The sequence below is a fragment of the Haplochromis burtoni genome, unplaced genomic scaffold (genome assembly GCF_018398535.1).
Source record: "Haplochromis burtoni strain Fernald_Lab_line unplaced genomic scaffold, NCSU_Asbu1 Contig_32, whole genome shotgun sequence".
NCBI classification, from domain to species: Eukaryota; Metazoa; Chordata; class Actinopteri; order Cichliformes; family Cichlidae; genus Haplochromis; species Haplochromis burtoni.
Window position 1 is genome coordinate 201,911 of NW_024582393.1, and position 12,923 is coordinate 214,833.

Genomic DNA, 12,923 nt, shown 5'->3' on the forward strand with positions numbered 1-12,923 from the left:
TGTTTGTTTGTTTGTTAATTAGTTAGTTAGTTAGTTTGCTTGTTTTAATCAATTTTAAATCATGCTTTTTATTTGTTCTTGTTTCTAATGTCTCTGTAAAGCACTTTGAATCACCTTGTTGTTGAATTGTGCTATACAAATAAACTTGCCTTGCCTTGCCTTGCCTAATGTATTTTGGTATTGTTTTCTAACATTTTCTTTTATTTCTCAACTTTTCTGTTAGAGTCGCTTCAGGTTTAAACAAGTTTTAATCCCCCGTGTTCCTGATGTCATGATGTTACACTACATTCACACAGATGCTCTGCATTCTTCAGCAGTGTGGCAAGTTCATTGTGTGTTTACATTCCAGCAGGTCTCCAGAGGGCAAATGAGAAATGTGACCTGTCAATGGCCAGCGGCAGCCCATATTCAATTAGAATATTGTTATAAAGTTATTTAAAATAAGCCTTTTATTGGTAGTAAAATCTGTTTCACTGTTACATTTACTTTTTGGTGACAGGACAAAGGCTGAGAGAGGAGGATAGAGATGCAGAGAAGGAGAGACAGCAAAGAAAAAAGAAACAGGTAACAGTGGACATGCAGTGAAAGTCAATAATATTTAACAAGGTTTCTGTTTTGCTCACATTCATTGATGATGAGTTCAAATTCTACACAGAGAATATTAATTGATATGAATGGTAGCATTTATCAGGATTTCATATGAAAATCTCCAAAAGCTCATATGCTTTTGGAGATAAGTTTGTAATTACATAATTTACAAGAACAGACGCTAGACACACAACCTGTTGTGCAGTTTATCTCCAGAAGATGGCGGCATTCACCTTCTGACCATGCCCTTTCATGTGAGCTGCCCCACCCTGGCGCAAACACCGTGGCTCTTGGACACTAAGACAATAGTTTGAGCAACATCTACATTATTCACATTCTTAATTACAACATGTGGTGGTACCATACATGTTAGAACATTGTGTGCATATGCATCTGGTGTGCACACAAAGCAGAATCGTTAATGCATCATCCCATACGCTGCATAAACACCAGGATTTTTAACCAATAGCTAAAATTTAAATTTCGATGCAAAACAAGGAGCACTGTCTCACAGTACACCAGCCTTTCTAGCTGTGAGTATGAGATTTGTGGACAGGTGACCATGATATTTCAGCAGAGAGCTCAATACAGTTTTTTCTGATTTATTTTAGATTAGCCCAAGCTAACTTGGGACCAGCCAACACTTTGATTTCTAAAAGACAGCGCAATAGCTGCTAAAGGCCCCTTTTTGCTTCATTTTAGTCTCATCTGTACAAGAATGATGTTGAATTTTGTGCTTATGATACTTGTTAATGAAACCACGTAAATAAAAAAGAGAAGTTGATAGAGTCACTAATTAAAGTGGCTACTAAAGAGGAGTCACCACCAGTGATTACTAGTCATGTTTTTGAGAAGTACAATCTAAAGAGGTCTACAGCAAAATAAGATTCAGCAGCTGGTAGGTTGGAAAACAGGCTAATAGTCAGAAATCTAGGCAGTGTAGATACAAAAATCTAGCAACCACCCCTCAAACAATAAAAACAAATGAATACAGATTAAGGAATAAATAGATTGGTAATGGATAATGGATCATGGATTTATAGGAGAATCATTGAGGATAACTGGTGGTCAGAAAGCATCTGAAATGAGAGAGTATTGATTGATGGCTGTAGAACAGTGTTTATCAGTTGAAATGTTGGCAATCATTTGGAGCCAATAGCCTAAGCAAATAAATTCAAAGAGAGGACAAGAGGAAGATAGATGGAAAACCCTGTGAGTAGTTAACTGCAGGGCTTTTGGTTAAATAAGAACATATGAGGTGAAGCAGGCAAGTAATAAATCCTGCATTACAGATGGCACATTCTATTTTTTACTTTCATTAGGTACTAGAGCTGATTAAGAACATACTATTGCACATATTATGCACACAATTAGCCAGTTCAACTGGCTAATTCACACTGGCTCTGAACTTTGACTCTTTTACTCTTTTATCCAACGAAATGAATAAAAAGGGCATGCATGTTAATCAGAAGGGGTGCACTTCCACTGTGGATCACGTGATGGTCAAAAGGATGCTGGCCATTCTATACTAAAGGTATTCTTCAAATACTATTTAGCATATTTTTCTGGTATACTAAATTGTATTGTTGCATGGGTACTGGAGCACAGCTGACATTTTGCTTTGGAGGGTAAGAGTTCTCCTGTCACAAGCATCAGCTTGTTTTCTGTGTTCATGACTGTAACAGCACAGAGATTCATTTCTGAAGCCCTTGAATCAGTGTGGAGTGGAAAGGAGAGGTTACCAATTCTTTTCAGCTTAGTCGGGATCCTCTCTTCTGGCTTTGTGTAATGAAATACCTGATCAATAACTGCTGGTGTTGTTGCTTTTCATTATTTATGCACTGTGGTACCAGTAGTCCCAGCATTTCACTGAGCATTATTCCACCTTGTATCGGCCTGTGAGAGTTTTTATAGTTTACAAAGCACATACGTCTGGTTTAAAATGGTCCTGTCTCCCAAGGCCTTTTTATCTATACGCCATCCCTTTGACCATGTATTTTGGCAGATCCACTAATGCCCATTAACTATTGGTAATTTTGATACATCTAATCCTGGGCAAATGGTAACTGGACTTGTTCTTATACGACACTTTTTTCTACTACATTTGGGTTGTTAAAGCACTTCATACATTCAGATCTATTGATGCCTAAGCAGTTTTGAACACATTGGAAAGAATAACTTGGGGTTCGGTATCTTGTACAAGGATACTTGGGCATGCAGACTGGAGCAGCCAGGGACTTAACCACCTTCTCATTAATAGATGATCTACTCTACCTTCTGAACTACAGCCACTCCATGGTAAGCCATTTCAGACATATCCTAGGAAGACACAACTAGGGCATGCTGGAAAGATTATTATGGGAGGATTATTTCTTACTGGCTTGGGAATGCCTTGGTGTATCCTTGGAAGAGCTCGAGTTGAGGTGGTTAGGGAGAGGGAGGTCTGAGTGTCTGTGCTTAGACTGCTGTCCATACAGCCTGGACCTGGATAAACAGCAGAAAATGCATGGTTCAATATGTGTATATATGTTATACACCACTTTGCATTTATTCATGAATTATTATTAAACTTTGGTTCTCTTCCACAGTGTGTCTTTTGTCCCATCTCCTTACCTTCAGGATATGCTATCTGCCACAACAGGATGGCTACGCTTCCCTGAATCTAGCTCTGGCGAGGTTTCTTCTTGTTAAAAAGGAGTTCTTCCTTCCCACTGTTGCCAAGTGCTCACTTATACTGGGTCCTCTGATTATAGTGGTTTTAACCTTATTATTTAGGATTGTTATGGTACAATATAAAAAACCTTGAGCTGATACTTGTTGTGAATACGAGTTATATAAATAAATTGAATGGATGTTACAAAAACAGCTGCTTATCCTGCACATTTTGCCCAGTCCTTCAGTTAATGCCACCAATGCACCTCAGTGCAGTCATATTTACATAATAAATCCATTCTGAGTGAGCTGATTCACTGAACCAGGGGTTAGTTTAATACAACTTTTAATCACAGAATAATTTCAATTCTCTGCCCACACACTGCCAACACCACATTTTTGTTCAAGATAATAATGGCACATCAAAACTCTTTCCAGCTATACAAGGAAGAGGAAATATATTTTGTTTTTAAATGATGTGTTTTGAAAAAGTATTGTTTCTAAATTTCATGTTAGTTTCTTTTACATATTTTATACAACTCTTTCTCGTGCTCATGTGCCACATGTTGTGTATTCATTATCACTGCTCTAAGATCCACTTTGGATTCCAAATCTATGACACTGGTGTGAGTGCACATTATGATATCCTGAGCACAGATCGGAGATTGACTAACAGCAAGTCTGCATCTACACATTAACTTACCTTCGATTATAAAGATCCTGCTGGTCTAATTAATTCTGAAGGATTAGAGTGCTGCTCTTCGCTGCTCACTTATTGCTTCTCGCACTAAGTGTGCTTCTCTCAACTGAGTTTACAGTCCTCTTTTTGTAGTATATACTTTCAGATAACTGGATGGAAAGCTCTGGAACATTGAATGAGCCTTTTAAACAGTTAGTAGGCATATGGATTTTTTGTGTTCATGGTGGTGCTCATAGGTTGAGCACAGAAAAACAGAAGACTTTAATGATGTAGTTACATCTTTACAAGTTAAATGTGCTTCTTTGACATGAAGTTGGTTCACATGAATATCCATAGACAACGTGACCTCTGTGAGTCAGCTCACATTTGTTATTTCGTCCCATGGAGCCAGAATGGGAAGTTGCAGTTATGGTTGGGTGGAGGGGTGAAAGTCGCTGCCCTTTTTGTCTGAGTGTGATTGCCCTTTTGAAATGTCGAATCAAACAGCTTTTCGCTTATTTGTTGGTTGCACCTGTTTTTAAATGATACCAGTTTCATCAAAATGTTTTATTTCACCTGATTTGCTTTTTCAAAAAGAACAAACTATATGTTTGTGTTAGATTAGGTAAAATAATATTTATCTTCCTCGTAGTTATCAAAGCATAGAGTAAATGAAAAATTGCTCAAAAAAGGTCACCAATAAATCCGGAAGCCAGCTGATCCATACGGAAAAGATGAACTATGTTGAATACACTAACTTTGCAGTGTTTCCTGTCAAGTGCAATATTTTAAATGTCTACAAATTAGTACCAACCTCTACACGAGCATACTCAAGGCTCTCTCCATGTAGGTCACTTCAGGTGCTCTCTCAACGGTTGCATGTCCTCACCCTGCCGAATGGATAAGTTTGCTCACTTACAAAGAGATGAATAGTCTCCAATTTTATGGTAGTTTAATTTTAATGAAGAGCGATAAAATATAAACCAAAAACCCATTAAAAAAAACTCATTACACAAGAGTTACAATCCAACCAGAATTCCTGCTCCCATGGATTGGCTGTTTGTTCATGTGACACACAGATTACCATCAATTAATTAATCAATCAATTATAAATACTGCTGATCTCAACTCATTATATGTATAAAGCTGTTCATAAAAACAATTTCTTCTATTCCAACCTCTCCACCATCATGAGCAAGACCAAAGAGCTGTCATAGGATGTCAGGGACAAGGTTGTAGAGCTGCACAATGCTGAATGGACTACAAAACCACCAGTAAGAAGTTTGGTGATGACAACTGCTGATGTGATTATTCAGAAACTGAACAAGTATAAAATGACCACTAATTGCCTCAGTCTTGAATTTGATGAAAGATGTTGTCTCATGAGGTGAGGATGGCGATGAGGGAGGTGGTGGATCAACCCAAAGTACCTGGGAGGAGCTTACTAGTGATCTGAAGGCAGTTGGGACCACAGTCACCAAGAACACCACTGGTAACACACTAACTCGTAATGGATTGAAATCTTGCACCCCTCGCAACGTCCCACTGCTCAAGACGACACTTGCACAGGCCCGTCTTAAGTTTGATATTGAACATCTAAATGATTCAAGGAAGACTTGGGGAAAAGTGCTGCGGTCAGATGAAACCTAAATTAGGCTTTTAGCATAAACTCGACGCACCAACTTGGGAGGAAGAGAAATGCTGAACATGACCCAAAGAACATCATCAGACATTATGCTTTATAGCTCCTTTTCTGCTAAAGGTACCGGACGATTTAACCATCCTGAGGGGCCATGGGACGAGAACCTCTTTCTCTCTGCTAGAATACTGAAGATGAGCCGTGGATTGGTCTTGCACCATGACAGTGACTCAAAACATACCACCAAGGCTGGAAAGGAGTGGCTAAAGAAGAAGCACGTTAACGTCATGGAGTGGCCTGGCCTGTCTCCAAAACTCAATTTATAGTCAATGTATAACTTTTATGTAATGCATTTTTTCCTGGATTTTTGGTTGATATTCAGTGTCTTTCAAATTAGAGACTATTTATTTGTTTGTAAGCAAATTTAGAAATTTGACAGGGGATCAAATAATATTTACTCTACTGTAGATTACCTTTCAGCTATTTTCGGTTATTATGAAGGGAGCGACTGCATTAAAGTCTTGTGCTTCTCAGTCTATGACATACAAAGGGAAGACAGTTCCCCAGCAGGGATGTTTGACCTCAACCAGTTGCATCTTTAATTTCCTTAAGTTACTACCCAGAGGCTATACTGTAAAGGGGTTATACCAGTGAGTGACTGACAGACAGTCAATCTGTCAAATGACTGGGAGTGACAATTGCCTGTATTTGAACAATCATCTGTCCATTTTTTTTAAACCACTCGTGGGTTAAATTTACTGTAGACATCTGGTGGGTCATAAATACAATCCCAAGACAGAAGCTGTGGCAGAAGATGCAGGAGTCATCACAGCAGGAATAAAAGATCCCAAAGTTTCCAGAGATTTGAATCCCTGCTGATTTTAAAGCTGCCTGTTGACAGGCTGGGGCGCAGATGAAGTTACTTGTAGCAAAAACTTTTCTTCCAAACTCTGTCACGGTGCCACTTTATGTAGCATTGCAACCAGCTAGTCACACTTTTGCTCTGCTCATAGTTTTAGTTTATTTTTATTGTTAATACAGACTAAATATAATGCATCACCAAACTTCATAAGTTTCATTTCATGTGTTGTACGTGAAAATGCAGGTGCCAGCTGTGCACCATAAATACATTCAGTTTTTTTTCCCTAGAAATTCAAATTCAGCTTTAGAGGCAATGTGATCTGCCAGTACAAGTGTGTCGTTCCTAGTCTTGACATCTATTACATATAATTATTATATTTCTCCTTCTCATCTACTTTGCCACTTCAAAGATATTCAGAAAAAAAATATATGGAAAGATATCATGCTGTAAAGATATATCTGTGACTGTAAAACCATGCTATTTCCCCATTTTAATCATTCTAGTAAACAGTACAATCTGTTCGCTGTAATGAAAATGCAGCAGCTGAAATGTTTAGTCCAACAAAACCAATCTGCCTGGTTTAGACAGCAAAAGCAATGTTATTAAAAAGCAATGAGTAGCATACCGGAGAAAAGTGACCCCTACGTATGAATAAGTGTGCCCTCTTTAAATTCCAAGGTTTTACATATCAGAACATTAAAAACAATTATCTGGTTGTTAGCAGGGGTTAAAATTACATTAAAAGAACCTCAGATGAATGACAACATGTGACATATTGCACTGCGTCATTATTTATTTAACAAAAACTGAGCCAAAATACAGAAGCAGTGTGTGAAAAACGAAGTGCACCCTGTGATTCAGCACCTCATAGAAGCACCTTTAGCAGCAATAACTCCAAATAATAATTTTTCATCAGGCTTTCAGTCTCAATCTCTCGCATCATTGAGTGAATTTAGGCCTCCTCTTCTTTACAATGTTGCTTCAGATAATTGAGTTTTCCAGGCATTCATTTATGGACAGCTCCCTCAAGGTCCTGCAACAGCATCTCAGCTGGGATGCTGTTTCATTTGCCGAGCTTAATTCTTTACTTTTTCAGTCATTCAGTTGCAGATTTTCAGATATGTTTGGGATCATTATCTTGGTGCATGATCCAATTTTGGCCAAGCTTTAGCTACCAGATATATTAGAATACTTATCTGACACCACAAGCTGTCCATGTCCTGTGGCTGTGAAACAAGCCCAAACCATCCCCCGTCCATGACTGTGCTGACGCTTGGTATGAGATGTGTTTTGCTGATGTGCTTTGTTTGATTTTCACAAAATGTGGTGCTGTGCATTATTGCCAAATATCTCCCCTTTTGTCTTGTCAATCCAAATAAGATTGTTCCAGAAGTCTTGTGGTTAGTTCAGATACAACTTTGCAAGCCTAAGCTGTGTTGCCATGTTCTTTTTGGAAAGAAGAGGCTTTGGCCTTGCAGACTTTGTAAACAAGTCGTGCTTTTTCTGTGTTTTTTCTGATTGTACTGTCAACATCTTTAACATTTAACATGCTGACTGAGGCCTGTAGAGCCTGAGATGTCATTCTTGGATTTTTTCTCAGCTTCTCTGAGCGTTGAATGGGCTGACCTTGGGGTGAATTTTCTTGGATGTCCACTCCTGGGAAGATTGGCAACTGTGCTGAATGTTTTCGACTTGAGAAATATTATTTTTTACTGTGGTCACGCTTGTTGATGGAGTGCATCTGATTAGCAGCTCCTGGCTATTACTTACCCTTTTAATTCCTGTTTTCAAATGCTGCTTGTGCATTTTGACTTAATTTTGTTAATAAATAATGACATGATGCAATACGTCATGTGGTATTGTTCATACGAAGTTGCATTTGTTGATGTCATGCAAACCTGGACAAAAAACAAATATTGTTGAACAGGCAATCTACAAGACAGCTAAGTCTAATAAGGACCATCATGTGTGCTCAGCTGTCTTTGAAGTAGTGAATATTTAGCTTACATGGGGAAAAAATATATTTACTTATTTGGAGGTTTGTGGGTTTGTGCTGTGAGATAATGTCTCTGTTCAAGGCTCAGGAGAAACTCTCAGAACTTAATTGAGCTCAATTCAGCTGAACATCTATGATATTAGAAACTCATCTGAAGACTCCAGTGACTGCCAAGTCATATACTTTTTTTGGCAGTACTCAGGTAATTGTTAACATCCCAGCTGCCTCTGACATCATCATCTCATTTGTGTGAGACCACAGACACCACAGCAGCACCTGAGAACAACCACAGATCTGCCAGAAAAAGGTTAAGGACCAAACAGCTGTCCTGTGCCAAAGTACAAGTGTTGTTTGATGGCTGACACACACTAGAAAACACAGCAAAAGCACAAAGCACGGAGTCTGAGAACACAAAAATAAGTGTGAATATGTGAGGTATTAAATTTGATGAATCACAAAACATTGGAGAGAAATCTGACTTTACTTTAGCATTTACTTTGGTAATAATCTGGTGTGTTAGACTGTCATTTACTGCTGTAAACGGTTACTTTTTCAACCACAGATATGCCCAGCCTCGAAAAAAGCAACATTTCATTTTTTATTTCACATTTTGATTTTCTTTGAATTAATTTTGTGGCTCTTAACTCACTGTTCCATTTGTATCTGGAGCATTTCCCCCTCAGGTGCACTCTACTAGAGGAGTTGTTTGGGTATTTCATTGGAAGACATCTGCTTGGTTGTGTTTCACTCTGCCACTCTGCACCTTTGTGCATCTCAAAGACATGCAGTTGGGTCCAGTAATGCACTTGCTTTGGGAAAGTGACAAGGTATACTCAGTTTTATTGCCTAGCATGGTAGGTAAGCAGACTCGGGACCCATAGGCTGGTGATTCTGTACAATGTTAAATATGTACTGAATTCAAATAGCACTATCCTCCTGCTTTACTTTTAATTGCTACTTGTGCAGACTGAACTGGTTATGTGCAGCACTGCACACGGGAGAAAAAGAGCAAAGAGTAAGAGAGAAAAATAACAGAGAGTTTATTTCCCACTTCCAGCCTAAAGAGAAAGTAAGGTGTAGGAACTGATTTAGCCTACTTTAATTAGCAGACACTGGACAGTGGAGGGAGAGCTGAACAGTATAAAATAGTAGTAAGGCGTAACATTTTTTATTTATTTCCTTGTCTAACTTCTTGTGTTTTATTTTCAAACTGTGTATATATGCGGGGGGAAAAGAAAGAAACTATTATTTCTTATATTGGTCTTATTGCCTTTGTTAGTTGGTTAACTGAATGGCTGATATATAGTCATTATCATGCGTAGTAGCCAGGCAGCCACCGGGGAGACGCAGGGATATGAGTGCACATTACCAAGAAGTATTCAGGTGCATAAAATTTAATTGTACCATCTGTACTCTATGTGTGTGTAAAATAAGTATTAGTTTTAAACTACATGACTCACTGTTTTTACAAAAAGTGTCTGCTGTCCTTTTCATCTAATTATCTAAAAAAGCAAATAAGCAATTTCCCAAAACACTTCCATCTGTCCCAATCTTATTTTAGTCACAAATCATAACAGTACACAAATACTAACTTGAAAATCACTCACATTGTTTTATGTGGTTTGGTAATGGATTGTGGTTTCACAGTTGTATTCTTTTGAGTCTTAAACAGGTTGTTGTTTGACATACAAGCTTTATTGTTTTTGAAAGGCTGCATCAAAGTCCACAAAAAATATCAAATGTTCTTATAAGTGAACCATTATTTGTTAAACTTTTATGCTCATTAGTGTCTGTCTGTTTGAATTATCTTGCAATCTCAGACTAAAACAATATGTATCAGTCACTTGTGCAAAAGTTTATTTTCTAAAGTCTGAAAATTATTTCACCACCAATCTTATTTGCTTCCTAGTGACCCAGAAACTGAAAATACTCCAGAATCCTCCGGAGTATTAGAGTAGTTAAGATATTTTTCGGTAGAAGATGCACAACCTTGCATGTTGAGAACAGCAGTCTTCTTCTGAGACAGGCTAATACTGTCAGCTAAAGTGGATGTGTTATTTTACATTCAGCTTGATTAAATTATATGACATGTGTCACCCCTGCCTCCTCCTCCACCACAGACAGCTGAGACAAGACTTTTAACACAGAATATGATGCAAGATAAAAAAATTAATTAATTAATTAATTAAAGATAAACTGCAATTATTAAAGAAAACCTGGAAATCCAGAAGTGTTTTGTAATTAGTACATGTCCGAACCTTCAAAGTAAAGTGACATTCAAAGACCTGTCAGATTAGAGACCATTTAATGTCAGATTGGTCTGCGTTGGGCATTTGCGTTCTGACATATGGCTCGCCGTGTAGAAAATTTCAGGGCTGCAGTGCATGCCTGCAAATGGCTTAAGTGTCTTAGTTAAGCCATTAAAATTTCCCAGAACAGATTCAATGGTTCTTTGCAGACACTTTAACTGCATGCAGGAGAGAAAAATGATCCTGTATGGACTCGAGTGTCTCTTTGCCGATTTATTAAGGTTTCCTTTAACTTGACATCTGTTTGCATATATTTTAAATAGCATCAAAAGAAGAAAAGTAAAAGTTGTCCTCTTGCTTGCTTAATCTAAAACAGATAAACTTTAATGTAAAGGACAGCAGTTATTTGGAGTTAAAGAAATAACTTGGAAAACTAGGACACTGACGCTTCAGGCATACTGCAAGCATCTTTGAAATCAGAAATCTACCCGGAAGCAAATGTACACTGAATTGGTAAGGGCTGATTATAATATTTATTTTATTTATTTATTTCTAAAAAATAAATAAATAAATAAATTCTAATACTATTTAGTGATAATGGTTGAGAGCAGCTCTGTTTATGCATCTCATGTATTTCTGCATATAGAAACACTGTGCACAGACCATAATGACCTGTAGTCACAGTATTTCTCAAATTTTTTGATTGTCAGTAGAAATAAATAGAGAAATAGTCTCACATCTTCCTATATGAAGTTAAACATAATATCTAAAATCCATGGTAATTTAGATCATAAATTGCTATTTAGGGTCTCAAATAAACATAAATAAAATCACACTGTAGGACGACAGTGTCTAAAATTGGTAGATGTCAGTAGATAGTAGATTTTAGCACTCCCTATTCAAGGGCGTAATCCTAGCTACAGTGGCTGCTGTAGGACAACCATGTTTTAGTCAGGCACATGACATATAAAATATTAATCCTGCCTCTGGAAAAAAAACGAAACAGAAAAACAATATTGAACATATTTTGCTGTACTCTACATTTTTACCTCTGACTCACCTCAAGGCGGCGAGTCACCAAGAACAGTGATCTAAAACTGGCTACCATTCATCTGTAATGAGTGTACCGAAAATTTGCCTCCACTGCACCTGAACACCTAAACTTTCCCTGCTCACATACTATGCATTATGCTGCTTTCTATCCATATATGTAAAATGTAATTAGGCAGAATGGTGATGTCCATCTCAACAAATGTACTCAAGATGGTGTGGCAATACGGCGGCTTCCGCAAACGTGCCCCTGGATTAATTGTAAACTCACAAGAACACTAAACTTTGTTGGAAGATGTAATTACGCACTAACCAATGTATATTTTTAAGTACGACATTCTTTTTTTGTTGTTAAATAACTTCAAAAAAAGACTTTTTGTACCTTTAGTCCAAGTGACTCCAGAAACCGTTAACTGTGTGACCCATCCTTCATGTGGTCATATAAATACACTGATCATAAATTGTATTATGAAACCTGTGAGCAAACCCGCTACATTGTTTCAGGATATTTCTTTCTTTATAAAAAAAAATAAAAAATCAAAGAATGACACTTAAAGAAAATTTGTAAAAGTAGCAATTTTTTTAATTAATTTTCATTTAAGGCAATCCAATACAAAGCATTTCACAACCCACCATATGACAATAATCATGTACGATAAAAACCCTTTTAACATAAAAATAGGGAATCATGCTAATCGGAAAATACAAGAGATATAAACAACAAATATAGCTTGTTAAATTAGACAAAAAAATAAATAAATAAAGTGTTAACTGTAACATGCAAATTAGCTACAGTCTTTTTCAACCACTGGTGAGACAGGAAATGTTTGAACAACCAGGCATGATAAAGAAGGAATAGCAAACAGTCCACTGTAACTGCCATGTTTGGCACAGTAATGTATGTAATCTGGTTGGGCTGGGTCCAATTTTTATACAGATCATGGCAACATGAGTGAAACACTCTTACAGTACCTCAAGCAAACATGCAGTGGATAATCCTACTAATAAATCAGGCTTTGGGCAAAAGATGAAGTCACCATAATGACATAGAAGAGGGGGGTGATGGCTTGTCATAAAAACTTCAAAAATAAATCAATAGATATCTTCAATACAATAATATTGCCAAAAATATATTAACCATATACAGTAGGAACTCCTCTCAAACATAAAGTGTTAGATGTGAACAAGCTGTTATAATACACTTCAAA

General features: G+C 37.3%; 1 long non-coding RNA gene across 1 annotated transcript in view; it reads left to right on the plus strand.

Moving 5' to 3' along the window:
• The window catches only part of LOC106633117, a 54,943-nt gene that overhangs the window by 3,496 nt on the left and 38,524 nt on the right, over positions 1–12,923 (plus strand). The window contains exon 2 of the long non-coding RNA XR_006054242.1: positions 500–564. This is a non-coding gene — a long non-coding RNA (uncharacterized LOC106633117). The remainder of the gene's footprint in view (positions 1–499; positions 565–12,923) is intronic.